This window comes from Alligator mississippiensis, chromosome 1 (assembly GCF_030867095.1).
Source record: "Alligator mississippiensis isolate rAllMis1 chromosome 1, rAllMis1, whole genome shotgun sequence".
Lineage (NCBI taxonomy): Eukaryota > Metazoa > Chordata > Crocodylia > Alligatoridae > Alligator > Alligator mississippiensis.
Window position 1 is genome coordinate 166,567,287 of NC_081824.1, and position 15,169 is coordinate 166,582,455.

Here is a 15,169-nt window from a genome sequence, read left to right on the forward strand (position 1 = left end):
ATCACAAATAGAATGAGAATGAGAGTCAAGTTAATTACATGATTCAGTGAAGAGCTATAGAGACGGTGCTTTAAGAATTAGCATCTGTCAATCAACCATTCTAGTATCAATTATACATATATTTCTCACCTAAAAAATTGCAACATGAAACCTAAATGCAACTTTTAAATGCCTGAATCTAAAATTGGAAACCAAAATCAAATAATTCTGATCCTCTACAAAATCTATTCTGAAATGTCTATAACACGGGTACCATACAATACTGTATGCTTAAGACATACATTGTCATCGTGATGTAAAACCAGTGACAGACAATGTGATGTGCTCTGTATAGCAATCCTAATTTTTGGAATGACATCCTTACCTCAGTTAATCTATAGGAGTGTGTGACAGGGTGAGAAGTCCACCCTGTCAAGCGACATGAAAAGAACAGAGAACAGTACTTACCATGCTGGCGAGCCCAACCTGGGGAAAAGCCATGCCAAGAGCCCTGGATGGTAATTAGCACGATCAGCTGGGAGAGCTAGCCATGCAGTGAATGGAGCCCTTGACTTCAGGAGGGCCAACTTCAATGAGTTGAGAAGATTGGAAGGAGAGGCAATGCAGTTCCAGAGAGTAGGGGAACTAGATGTCCAAGATGAGTGGTCGTTCCTTAAGGTGGTGATCCTCCGAGCCCAAGGGATGACAGTCCCAACATGAGTCAAAGCAGGCAAGAGTGCTCAAAAGCCCCTTTGGCTCACCAAAGGCATTCAGGAACATCTGAAAGCCAAAAAGGAGGCATACATCCAGTAGAAGGCTTGGGGGCTATCACCAAAGAGGATTATACCTTCATAGCAAGAGTCTGTAGGGAGGCTGTTAAGAAGGCTAAGGTGGAGATGGAACTAGGGCTAGCAACAAGGATCTAGGACAACAAAAAGTCCCTTTTTAAATACATAGGGAGCAAAAAGAAGGCACCAGGCAATGTGGGGCCACTGCAGGATACGCTTGGCAATCTGGTGGTTGCACCAGATGAAAAAGCAGGCCTTTTTAACAACTTCTTTGCCTCCATTTTTCTGAGCAGGGACTGGAACTTCTCCCCCACTGGGATACAGGACAGATTCAGGAGTGATTCCGCCAGACCTAGGGTCAGGGAGGACCGAGTTAGGGAACTTCTGGAGGGGCTGGACGTGTTCAAATCAGCAGGTCCAGACGCTCTCCACCCCAGGGTGCTGAGGGAATTGGCAGGGGTCATTGCGAGGCCCCTGGCACGGCTGTATGAACACTCATGGTGCTCTGGCCAGGTGCCAGAAGACTGGAAGAAGGCCAATGCAGTCCACATTTTCAAAAAAGGGAGGAGGGAGGATCTAGGCAACTACAGGCTGGTTAGTCTTACTTCGGTCCTGGGGAAGCTCTTTGAAAAAATTATCCAGGAGCATATCTGGGAGGGACCAGCAGAGGGGATGATGCTCAAGAGTAACCAGCATGGGTTCATTAAGGGCAGGTCTTGTCAGACCAACCTGATAGCCTTCTATGATCAGGTCACAAAATAATTGGACGCAGGTGTTGCCGTGGATTTAGTCTTTCTGGACTTTAGGAAGGCCTTTGACAGTCTCCCACCCCATTGTCATCGAAAAGCTAGGCGACTGTGGCATTGATGTCTACAGTCAGATGGGTCGCAAATTGGCTAGGGGGCTACACCCAGAGAGTGGTGGTGGATGGGTCATATTCGAACTGGAGGAAGGTCAGCAGTGGAGTCCCCCAGGGCTCAGTCCTTGGGCCCGTATTGTTCAATTTCTTTATCAGCGACTTGGACAAGGGGGTGAAAAGCACCCTGTTCAAATTCGCTGATGACAAAGATTTGGGGCAAGGTGGGCACACTAGAAGGGAAGGACAGGATACAACTGGACCTGGACAGGTTACAGGGGTGGGCGAATGAGAATAGGATGGGATTCAATACTGACAAGTGCAGGGTACTGCACTTGGGCAGTAAGAACCAGCAGCATACCTACAGGCTGGGGAACTCCCTTCTTGAAAGCACAGTGGCAGAAAGAGATCTTGGAGTCATTATCGATTCGAAAGTGAACATGGGCTGCCAATGTGAGGACATGGTCAGCAAGGCTAACCGCACCTTGTCATGTATCCACAGATGCATCACAAGCAGGTCCAAGGAGGTGATCCTCCCCCTCTATGGGACACTGGTCAGGCCACGGTTGGAGTACTGTGTCCAGTTCTGAGTGCCGCACTTCAGGAGGGATGAGGCCAGCATTGAGAGGGTCCAGAGAAGGGCCACTTGAATGATCAGGGGGCAGCAGGGCAGGCCCTATAGGGAGAGGCTAAGGGACCTGAACCTGTTCAACCTTCACAAGAGAAGGCTGAGAGGGAATCCAGTGGCCATCTATAAACTTACCGGGGGGACCAGAGGGGATTGGGTGAGACCCTGTTCCCCCGAGCACCTCCTGGATTAACAAGGAACAACAGCCACAAGTTGTTTGAGAGTAGGTTCAGGCTAGACATCAGGAGGCACTACTTCACAGTCCGGGCGGCCAGGATCTGGAACTAGCTTCCAAGGGAACTGGTGCTGGCTCCTACCTTAGGGGTCTTTAAAAGGAGGCTTGATAACTACCTAGCTGGGGTATTTGAGTTTAAACTTAGTAGGGGTCATAAGAGCCCTGTATTCATTCCTGCCCAGGGCAGGGGGTAAGACTAGATGATCTGCTCAGGTCCACTCTGACCCTACTTCTATGAAACTGCTCAAGAGGAAACCCAAGGGAACGCAGAGAGACAACAGCAAGAGACCAACCAAGGTGACTTGGGAGAGAGTCCCAAAGACTGACTTACCTGCAGAGGCGGGGAGATGAGGTGGCTGCGGTGTCCAAGTCTTGTGGGTGTGGGCAGCCATTCCAGGGACCTGGGGGAAAGAAGAGAAGGAGCTGAGTGCTTGTGTGAGTTTGGAGCATTGACCCAGCATGACTCAGCCCTGAAAGATAAGGGCTGAGATGAACTGTGGGCCAGTCAGCTTGGGACCTGTGTGGGGAAGAACAGGGTAAGCGACCAAGCGCAAGTAACTGGTCATCTAGAACTGATCAAGGCAGTCCGGAGACTGAGACTCCCATAGAGAAGGCCTGATGTGAGTAAAGTCCTAACATCTGGTGTGGTGAGGGCAGGGTATGGGATGGTGGAGCCGTGTGAAGCAGAGCCAACTTTCTAAGTTACAGAACTGACAGCATCCTTATCTCCTCGGATTGTACTCATCTTTGGTTCCTTCCTTTTAACATCTAAGTCATGGTGGGTGAATTTAAGGAGACAAGCTGATCCAACATGAGAGATGGCAGTTTTATTTTGGAGTGTTGGCTACAAATGTCCAACTCGGGATCCTTAAAATTCTGGTTTATTAGGCACATTGAAACACTGTAATGAAGTCAAATCATAAACCTTGGGGCTGGTCCCCCCCGCCACACACACACACACACACACACACACACACACACACACACACACACACACACACACACACACACAGTGGCAAGCTACAAGAGTCAGGTATACCTATCCCACAGACACTGGAGTCAGCCGTCGATGGCCAGTCGAGGCTTCTTTCAGCGTGGTGTTATCCTCCAGAAGGAGGTTGCCAGCTGGTCCTTCTGGCTGGACAGGTTGAGTGCTGGTCAAGTTGGAGATGAAGAGGGCACCCCTGAGGGTCACTTTTCACTGCTTTTTATCTGTCCTTGGCAGACTTTGGTGACTCCCCAGTTTTCAGGTTTGCCCAATCCAGGGGTTGTTGACCCTCGTGGGACTTCCCCCTTGGTGGCTACTGGATGGCATCTATCAGCCCCAGGGGTCGTCCGTGTGTACATGCAGGTTTGGGAGTCCGTTGATGAATTTTGAATAGGGCTCTAGGAGCGGTCAATCTGGAGATATTCAGCCCAAAAGTTGGTCCCTGGCATTGATTAACTCAGACCGGGGCTTCTAGGCCTTGAACAGTGAAGTTTAGAGAATTCTCGGTTGCTACATTGTCTCCTATTGATTTCTTCCGTTGGTTGATCTGCGGGTTTCCTAGGTGTTAATTGCTGCCTGCTACTGTGTTACGCATTCAATCACTGATTCACTCACTCTTTCAGGGGCTCGCCTGATACAGGGAAGCGGCAGTTTGATTCCTGCCCTTGTTAACATTGCTACAATGTATAACTTACTTCTGAAACGAAACACCTTTAGTTAAAAGGTGAGGAGTATAAAATATAAGCTACAAGAGTAATGCCATGGCACACAAATAGATAAAAATACAAGGGGAGATACAAAATACACACATACAAACTTTAAAACACAATTCCTTATCTTATACTGAAAGAAAGAGGAAGGAAGAAAAGGTAGAAGAAGAGAAACATATCCAAAGAGGGGAGAGCAAATGCAGGCAAGAGGAAAAGGGGGCTTTCTGCTACAGAAGGACATGGCTAATCTTCCACAGGGTACCTGTACACATGTGGGGTTGCTGCTTTGATGTGCTGTAATTATAGTGCATCGGAGCAAATTTGACTAATCAGGTCTGCTGGAGCATGCTAATTAGCACGCTCCAGCAGCCTCTGCATCTCATGCATTCAGCGTCCCGCATTTCAAAATGGTGGTGAGGGCACTTTAACTAAAGCTCGCCAAATTATCTTTAGTTAAGGTGCCCCTGCTGCCATTTTGAAGTGCGGGATGCTAAATACAAGAGATACTGCAGACGCTTGAATTAGAGTGGCTCTGAGAGCATGTGTAAAGATGACCTAGGAGTTTTATTATCAGTTTCATCACTGAAGTGAGCCTTATACTGGTTAAGTGTTGGTTGTAGAATTCAGTCCTTAAAATGTGCTGAACATCACAAAGAGTAAATCCGGCAGCTTTATTCAAAGCTCCCAGTGACTAAAATGGCATTTTGTTCCCAAGTATGGACTATAGGCTCCATTTAATTTTCAAATGTCATATAGCAAAATTCCTGGTTCTGTGGTTCTGCTCTGGGAGAAGTGCACTGCAACTACACAGATTGAAGGTAGGAGGAGGCTGAAAGAAAGTTGCCTAGGTTCATGTGTTAACATTTCTCCCCCTCACCCTGGGTTCATTCACAAATCCTACCAGACCCCAATACAGACTCTAATCCCCCGGTGGCAGCTTGAATAACAACAGGTTTCAACATTAACCCTGCTAGCTTCCACAGGACACCTCCTGGATTACTGTACTGATCCCAGTGAGGAAGGGTATAAGACTGGCTCTGAAACATTCAACACTATTTCATACAGCTGTTAATCCATAGATAGTTGCAATCCAGAAACTCCCCTGTATATTCCACGTGCACATCAAAGCAATGCAAAGCAGCTTCTCTCCTGAGTCACCCTGCCTGTCTTGGGAGGCTCCTTTTTTTATCTTTTGGTTTTGTGCCACATCAAGTTCATTCTGCTCACCACACTCAGTACAACTTGCCTGGGGACAACATCCAGCAAGGAGCTGAGTGGAACACTTTTGCAGCACGCAGCAGCAGGGAGAAGGGATCAAGATGGGAAATTGACCGAGTTGTTAGATTTCACCTAGACAGGACGTGCCCAGGCCTCTGCACTTTCCGGTGATCGCATCACTACACAGCTCTTCATCACCTAGCAATTGTCTTCTTCAAGGGCCTAGCCAAGGGAGGACTAACCACTCATCTACTGCTGAGCAACAAAGTGCTCCATTCCATCCTTTACCATTCCAAAACCCTCCGAGGAGTCTGGTTCCAAAACAAAACCAGAATAGATTTAATGTCTAGAAGGATTTGTCCATATGGATAAGTGTAAGTGCAAACAGGGAACTGGGAGGAGGGAAGGGAAGTCTCACAGCCATATACTGGATAGCTGGAATAAGGTACAGGCTGAACTTAGATAACAAAAGCACAGGGACAAGGATAAGGCTGTAGACCAGACCATGATCAGGCTGGAATCTGCCTCCAAAGACTGCCACTGCCCAGGCCTCTAAGAGCAACTCCCTTCCCCAGAAGTTCCAGTTCTTGAATTAATTGTTTGAATCAGGTCTGCCTTGGCTCATCCCTTCCTAGACCTATAGACTCTCTACACCAGTGGGTTTTAAGCTCAAGGCACCCCTCATTAGGCTCAAGACATCTCTTAGAAAATGCCAACGCTTTGATTTTATTTGAGTTTTGACTGTGGAAAAATAATAGAGCAATTCTTCTGCTACAGATAACTCTGAAAGACCACAACTGGTCAGAGTGATTTTGGACCTTTGTACATGCCACAAAATTGGCCTTTAAAAGCGGCTTAAATCCCCTTTTGCACTGCCGGCTGTTTACACTGTCAGCGGCATATTGTGCATTAAATGACTTTGGGATGCAGCAAAATAAAACATGTCAGAGGTGTTTTAGTTTGCTACCTTACAGCCATGGAGGGAAGCACCAGGCTGCATGCAGCTCAGGGGCTGTGCAGACAGCCCGTGCAGGCAGCCTGGCAGCAGCCCATGCAAACAGACTCCACTGAAGAAAAAAAAAAAAGTGACAAGCCTGATTTTTTTTTTTCCTCCCCAGAGCCAGCCTTCCTGCCTGAGCTGTGCAGGGGCCTGGTGTTTCCCTCTACAGCTGCAATGCTCCCCAGGACTGTCCAGGCTGGGTGCCTGTGGGCAGGTGCTGCCTGGGAGGCACCGCCCCACCCTCCCTCCCCCTGCAGCTCAGGGACCGCTCAGCTCTCCAGTAGCTTGCCTTCCCTCTCCCTCCCCCACTGCCTCCAGAGAGGCAGGTAAGGATCAGGCCCAATCCTTGCATACATGCCACGGGGGTTTACTTTGTCCTAATCTGAAGTGATGTTTTTAAAAACCCACCTCTTCAATTTAGGGAGAATTAAACTGAACTAAACCCCCATGGCATGTATGAGCAGCGTTTTGGATGCTGGATTCCTGTTTACAGAAAGCTGCTTTTCTCTTGTGAATCATGTGTAGCTATTTGCACACCTAATAGTACTAATAAAGTATGGCACCCTGTGGCACTATAGAAAAGTGTCTTGCAGCACTCCAGGATATGTTGACACCTTCGTTGAGAATTGCTGCTCTACAATTTCAGTCTAACATTCACTTCTGTTTCAGCCCATGCTTGTTTCAAAAAAGAAATGAATAAATCAAGGTTTTTTAAGAGGGAAGGCCAGGAGGTTGACAGTATTGTAGCACATGCCTGTGACTGTATATATGATTGACAAATGCAGTCATTAAAGAAGCCCCTCCCAATCCTTTCTTTTGGTACAACAGCTGTATGCATAAAGCTTAATCTGCTTGAGCAAGGAAGCTTTAAAGATTGTCCCTGCCCATTCTAAATCCAATCCTGCAGGTGTCTAGTTCCTCAAATCAGGAATGAAAACTCTGTACTAATTAGGAATGTCTGAATTTTATCTGACCAACACAAGGTGAGAGAGGTGATCGCAGATTGGGCTGGTAGGCTTACAAAAAATGAAATAAAAGACACATTAATTAACAACCAACATTTCTGTTACAGTAAAACTTGTCTTTTAAGACCAGAACAGTCACTTTTAGTGTTGTAACTGTTGATCAACAAAGTTCCATGGTAATAGTAGCAATGAAAAGAGTAAGTAAAGTCTTTCTTCTCTTAACATTATTTTGCTTTTTCCAAGCTTTGTGGAAAGAGGTGCTCTGTGTGAGGAACTACTATAAAAGGTATTGATTTGAGACACCCCATCTACTCTTAATATTATATATTTTGCACCTTTTAAAGAGTTGGATTTAACTTTTGACCCTCATCAAGGAAAAAAGCTTATTCTCTAGTGTTGATATAATATGCAACCTGGCCTCATTAACACCACTCCCCAACCCAGAGCCTGGGGGAAAATTATCAATGGGCCATGGTCAGTCCTACTTCATCTTCAGTGTGATATCAGTTTACAGAAAGCTGGTCCCAGCACTCCACTTCCTAAGCGTTTGTTTGAACAAAAAAATACAAACGGCATTAGCAAGCTCCAGCCATTGTTAGCCCCTCCTTGTCTGTAGGCGCTAGTGCAGCCCTGCTGTTCTCCTGTTCTGAGTAGAGTTCATCTGAAGTGCTGGAGAACCATGCCAGCAAAGTAGCAATCCAAAGCCAGGAAGGCTTTACTAAGGATGTAGAGTAATGGTCTGCAGGAGCGTGTTTATTAGTCTGCAACTGAGAAAGAGTGAGAACAAAGATCACTGATGCCTGCCTTTTGTTTGGAGTCTCCAAGAGTCTAAAATCTGCAGATTTTAATGAAAATGAAATTACTAACAGAAAACAAACTCTGTAACAAGGACAGTTCCATGCTCACTGAGTGTTACATCACTTCGACCAAAAAAAATGCTTAGCTTGTGGACCACATGTCATTCTGCGGTAGCTTATATAGTAGGCAATTCTTGATCCTTCTGGATCATGGTGTATGATCACCAGGATCTTTGATGTGCATGCTTAGGCAAGGGTGAAGGCTGCCAGGACCTTCCATCCCTCCTTTAGACCACTTAAGAATCCAAAGGCTGAACCAAGTCTGGACTTTCATTGCCTTAATCGCTGTAGTTATATGCATTCAGGAATCAAATCCAGGTCTCCTTTGTGGCAGGTAAGGATTCTACCACTGAACCACAACAGCAGGTTTAGCTTATTTAGTACAACTAGCTAAATTTCATAAGCCACCTTATTTCAGAATGGGAACAGAATTACAGTAGTTCATCAAGGATGGATAGACTGTAGGTTGCTATTAAAACACTTTAGCACTAGGTGGCAGAGGATAAGCAAAGCTACTATCTTACCCAGGGACTTTCTGTGATGTTTGATTAGAACTGTGGACACAGAACACCTACACTAGTGTAATTCACACTAGTTTAAAATTAATGTCATATTCCATGTGGTATCTTTACACTGGACAGAAATGCACCAAAATTAAAAAAGACAGACACGTGCAGCCAAGAGGACATTCTGCTCAGCAGCAGGTAGACACAAGTAGCCTTCAACTCATACCCTTGCCATTCCCCAGAGCCATTCCAGCCCCTGCACTACCAAAAGCTTCATACCTCTCTCAACCAGGTATTGTGGTATGGCGCAAGGGGTTGTAAATTATATATTAAAAAAGTCATGTGCATGTAAAAAGGACCATGGCTAAGGCCCTTGAACACAAGGCCTTGGTCTTGGGAAGCCAGCAAGATAACCACCAAGCTACAGCCACAGACTTTTAGAGTCTCTCCTGCACCAGCCCTTGCTGTAGTGCCAGCCTTTCAAGAAAAAAGCCCAAGCCTCAGACACTGCTGTTTCTCCTCCCAGTCCCAACACCAAGCCCAGGAACAACTGAGCACCCTAATCTATTGGACACCTTATATGATGTAGGCAGAAGGGCTGTGGCTACCTCAGGGTATTTTTTAAAGCCACAGACAGCCAAAGGGCCTTCTACCCAACAAGTTTCAGCAATGGAAATCTAGGTTAGATATTAGGAAATATTTTCTTACTAAGAGGGTAGTAAAGCACTGGAACAGGTTACCCAAAGAGGGTATGGAATCTCCATTGTTGGAGGTTTTTAAGACCCGGCTATTCAAAGCCTTGGCTGGAATGATCTAGTTGGGGATGGTCCTTCTTTGAGCAGGGGGTTGGACAAGATGACCTCCTGAGGTCCATTCCAACCCTAATTGTCTGTAATTCTATAAGCAGAAGTAGGCTCCCTTCAGATGCATACATCCACCGAGGCATTTTGAGCAAGGCAAAGGATGTCATCCTCCTGCTCTACATAGCCTTGGTGAGAATGTAACTGGAGTACTGCATCCAGTTCTGGGCACCGCACTTCAGAAAGAATGTGGAGAAGCTCGAGAGAATCCAAAGGAGGGCCACATGCATGATTACAGGCCTAGAAACCAGGTCATATGAGGAGAGGCTGAAAGATTTGGGACTGTTCAGCCTGGAGAAGAGAAGCCTCAGAGGGGACTTGGTGGCAGCCTATAAGTATTTTCAGGGCATACATCAGGGCTTGGGGGAAGAATCTATTCACCAAGGCCCCTGCGGGAAGGACAAGAAATAATGGGCACAAACTGATTGAAGATTGCTTCAGGCTAGACATAACGAAAAAATTATTTACAAGTCTAGTGTCGAGGGTTTGGAACAGGTTCCTCCCAGTGGTGGTACATTCACCCACCCTGGCGATATTTAAAAAGTGTCTTGACGCCCATCTTGCTAGGGTCATCTGATCCCAGCAGTCTTTCCCACCCAAGTGCAGGGGGGCTGGACCTGTAAAGTCCCTTCCAGCCCCTAACAACTATGAAATTATGAAAGTCGCAGGCTTGACACTCTTCACCCCAAAGCCCAGCCCTTGAGCTAGCAAGCACCAAGACTGAGCACCCTCCTGCAGGACACCTTATGTGGTAGGGCCCAGGGGGCCATGGCCACCCCTAAGTTAAATAAAAAAGAAGTCATGTGCACCCAAGAAGAACCTCTGCTCAGCAAGAGCAGGGTATGGGCAGCCTCAAACTCATGACCTCTGACATTACAGGCCCAAAGCACAGAGGCTGAAGGTCCTTCTTTTTCAGACGCTTTGGACATATCTACACAAGACATTTACTTCATAGTTGACTAATTAGCTGCATAGTCAATGTCTTGGCATCTACACATGCACCCCTATTAGGCCCAAGTAATTTAATTTATTCCTCAGCAGGATGGTACCTGTAAATCCTGCTAGGGAGTAAAAAACAGCAGCAGCACATATATAGACGCTGCCCCAGCTGGCTAGGGCATGAGGGTGCTTCAGTGAGGGGAGTGACTGCCAGCTAGTCCCATGCTGAAGCACCCTTGTGCTCCAGCCAGCCCCTCCACAGCATGTTGAGCTGGGGGGAGCAGCCCCGGGCTGGCAGGTGGACTCCCTTCCCCCACAGGGTCCCTTGCCAGCCAGGGCTATTTCAACCTGGCTCAATGTGCTACTCATGAATAAACTCTAGAGCTTATTGCTCCAGAGTTTATTGCTCCCAGGCACACATTCAACCGGCGCACCTGAGAGCAGTATGTTCCAGAACAATAAGCTCCAGAGTTTTATTCATGCCCACTAATTGTTTGTGTAAATGCACTCTTTGGGTACAAGAGTTTAGTTCAACTGGGTAAAGTTCAGCCATTAAGTTTAAGCTATTTGACATTCAAACAGCTGAAAACTGTACAAGCATGCAAAGTACTATTTTCATGCCCTGCAGACAGCCTGCAGTGCTAAAAGCACCAAGCCAAAGCATGTAGGCCAACATTTGTAGGCTGCTCTCAGCTCAGACCCTGAGCTACCAGGTAGCAAAGCTGCATATCCTCTTTTCACTGGGCACATCTACACAAGACATTTATTAGGCTGGAATAAAGTAATTTACTTCACAGGAGGATAATACCTGTATTTATAAGTACTATCCTGCTGCAGAGTAAAAAACTCCACAGCAGTGCATGTGTAGACACTGCTCAACTGGCTGGGGCACGAGGGTGCTTTAGCGCAAGTGCTACCTGCTGGCTAGCCCTACATTGAAGCTCCCTCACGACCCAGCCAGGGCCTTGGCAGCACAATGAGCCAGAGGGAGCAGACCTGGGCTGGCAGGCTGAGCCTCAGGACCCCCTGCCAGCTGGGGCTGCTACTCCCAGGTTCCAGGAGTTGTGCCTGAATAAACTGCAGAGCTTATTGCTCCAGAGGTAGTTGCTCCTAGTTGCTCCTGGGCACATGTTCCAACGGTGCACCTGGGAGCAATTAGTTCTGAAGCAATAAGCTCTGCAGTTTATTCAGACGCCATAATTGCACATGTAGATGTGCCCACAGACACCTTATATAGCATAGCCCAAGTGGTCACAGCTGCCCCAACATAACCCCCCCCCCAAACAAACCTTGCGTAGCCAAGGGTCTTAAACCCAGGAGCTTGGCCAGTCAGTTAACTAACCACTGGGCTACAGCTGCAGAACTTTTTTGGCTCCCTCCCACTCCACCCCAGTTGAGCTATTATTTTAGTCTCCATTATATTCCATTAGGCTCCACTATATTCCACAACATCCCCAGGGCTGCCTGTTCCAGTGTTTCACCATCCTAAGAGTTAGGAAGATTTTTCCTAATATCCAACCTAAATCTTTGCTGCCAATTAATCTGATTACTTTTATTCCCCCATCCCGTCCATGGGTAATAACCAGGGATCCTGGTTTTCCCTGATTAAAAAATGAATAAATAAAATCACAAATTCTCTGATAAAACCCCCAAAAATCTTAATTAAAATTAAAGGCCCCCCCACAGCCCCTTGGCCCTGCTTGTGCCTCTCACTCCCCACCCCCACACAACCCCCACAGCTCTTGCCCCCCCCACAGCCCCCTGGCCCCCCCCAGCCCTGTGGAGGGGGCCCCCCAGCTGCCAGGGCTACAGGTCCAGGGACCTGGGTCGGCAGCCCCCTGCCCCTGGCAGGAGGTGGCAGCTGCTGCAGCAGAGCTCAGTACCCCCTGCTGTCTGCCTACCTGCTGCAGGGGGTACTGGGGGGGTGGGGAGGGGCTGTCTCCCCGCTACTGCAGGCACTCCCCAGGGGGAAGAGGGAACCCACACCCCCCAGATCTGTGCATGGGGTGAGGGTGCAGCAGGCTGCACACTGTGGGCTTGGGCAGGGGTGTGGGGCCAGCTCCCTGGTGTTGCATGTACTCCCTGGGGGCAGGGGGACCCGCGGCCCCCAGATCCATGTGCGGGGTGGGTGCAGGCTCCAGGCGCGGGCTCCAGCCCTGATGCCCTCTGCAGCCTGGTGAGTGTAATCTGGTGCAGCAGGGAACAGCAGGGCCACGTGGAAAGGCTGTGAGCTCCGTGCTTCCCTGGCGACATGTCTCCTGCATGTGCAGCTGCAGTGAGGGCAGTGGTGCAGGGTTGCACTAATCAAAGCTGCTGTGCACACAGGATACATGTCACCAGGGCAGCGTGGAGCTCACAGTAGCAAGCGGCTTTTCTGCTCAGCCCCACGGTTCCCTGCTTCACTGGATCACACCTGCTGGGCTGCAGATGCCCTGGAGTAGGGCAGCAGGGCAGAAGCCCAAGCCCACAGCCTACACCTGACCCCACCCGCATCCCATGTACAGATCTGGGTGGCATGGGTCCCTCTTCCCCTCTGGGGAGTGTATGCAGTGGTAGGGAGCTGGCCCTTTTCCTTGCCCCTGGACAAGATGCCCGTGGCCCCATCCTGTACCCTGCTGGGGTCCTGCAGCCGCGCATTGTGGCCCCGGGCCCCAAGCACTGCCTTGCCTGGCTGGGCAGCAGCCCCAGCCTCAGCCCTACCCAATTTCCCCCTTCCCTCCCTACGAGGGCTCAATTTCCACCCCCACCCACCTATTTACCTGCCGGAGCTACTCTACAGACTGCCTGGGGCCATGTGCATGTATATGCACACGGTGTCTCCTGCCTGATCGCCCTCCTCCTGCTCCCCCACAAAGCCCTACAGGCTGGAACTCTGCCAGCCTTCAGAGGGCTAATCGCAAAACTTCAAAATTGATGCCTACCTGACTGGGGTCAATTGAGCCCAGTTTTCCTCCTGCCCAGGCAGGGGGTCGGACTTGAAGATCTACAAGGTCCCTTCCGACCCTACTTCTATGATTCTATGAAAAGACACCGGGTCCTCTGGTAAAATGAGAAATCTGTGTTTGCCTCTGGTAAAATGTGAAATCTGTGGTTTACTCCGATTTTTCCATGGGAAATGGAAAACCTGGATCCCTGGTAATAACGAATTACCATCTTCTTTATAACAATCTGTATGAAAATGCAGTATTGCAAACTAGACACAGAATTAGACCATACCAAATGAAACCTCATCAATGCTACATAGAGTGAAATAATCGCTTTCTGAACCTTAATTACACACTTATGTTAATACCTCCTAAAATGAGTTGTATTTTTTGCAACAGCACTGCTGACTTATGTTCAGTTTGTGGTCTTTAATTCCCAGATACCCTCTTGCTATACTGCTACCTAGCCACTGAGTCCCCATTTTGTATTTGAACATTTGTTTTCTGCTTCCTAATGTAGCACTTTGCAACTGTCTTTAGTTCATTTTACCTTCTTTGTTTGGCCATTTCGCCAATCTATCAAGGTCATTTTGAATTGTAATCTTGTCCTCCAAAGTGTTTGATGTCCCAGCTTTGTGTCTTCTGTAAACTTTATAACAATACAGTATACTCCATAACAAAACAGTGTACTCCAGGTCACACTTATGTATGGTCTGGCCTTAGATAACAGTCTTTATGGTCCTTAAGTTTTCATAAATGTAATACTTTGAAAGTATGCTACATAGAATTTCATAATGCTACTTTAAGTTTATTAAACACATTTAATACTTAGACTTGGGAGCATATACTATGCATGATCCTATGTGAAATTAAAAAAACCCAAACAAACCAGACTTCCTTAAACAAGTCCAAGTTTGAACATGTAATTAGAAGGGAGAACAAGCACTGGCTTAGGGAAATGTTCCCACCATAGGAAGACGTGCCACATGTTCTAATTAGAATTGACAAACTTGTTACCACATAGCAATTTTTTCATGCTCACCCCAAGTACTGACACAAATGGGGTATCACAAAATAGATAAATTAAATAAAATCTAAGTTTGTAATTGTTATAAACGCAAAAGGTGATGGGAAATAGAAAAAGATAAAAATTGGAAAGTTTGGGACAGGAAAAAAAGGATGGGATGGAACTAAATTCTATGCATGTATACTGCCTGCAGGTACAGATCCATTTCTTGGGAGTGCCTTTTTGGGGGAAATGGGGTTAACTGATATACTGTGGGTATCAGGGGTGTACTGTCCCTTCTCATATGTCTGACTTCCCAAAAGGAGGAAAGAACTAAAATCCTCTTACTTCAGAAACACAGCTCTTTGCCACTTAAACTTTAAGAGACTTCCTAGGTATTGACAGCTGGGTCAATGATAGTTTCTTTCCATTAGGCAGTTTGTTACAATATTCCTGAGAAAGAGGCACAGAGAAGATGAAGTGTGGTTATTCCCAGAAAGCAAGGCAAAACAATGCTTTCTTACCTAAGAGATTGGCTTTGTGATATATCACATATTCTTCAATGGCCATATTACAATACTCCAATTCATACTGAATAGCACTTTATACTTGTCCTTGTGCCATTGTCTCTGAGCCTATATCCTTTGTGAATAAGACTATCAGAATCAGACCCATGGTGCCCAAGTTTTAATCTTCCTACATTCCAGACC

General features: G+C 47.2%; 1 long non-coding RNA gene across 2 annotated transcripts in view; it reads right to left on the reverse strand.

Moving 5' to 3' along the window:
- The window catches only part of LOC106738286 (uncharacterized), a 76,443-nt gene that overhangs the window by 56,930 nt on the left and 4,344 nt on the right, over positions 1-15,169 (reverse strand). For both annotated transcript variants that reach the window (XR_009456303.1, XR_009456302.1), the window contains exons 3-4: positions 2,818-2,887; positions 448-759 (exon numbers count right to left, since the gene is read on the reverse strand). This is a non-coding gene — a long non-coding RNA (uncharacterized LOC106738286). The remainder of the gene's footprint in view (positions 1-447; positions 760-2,817; positions 2,888-15,169) is intronic.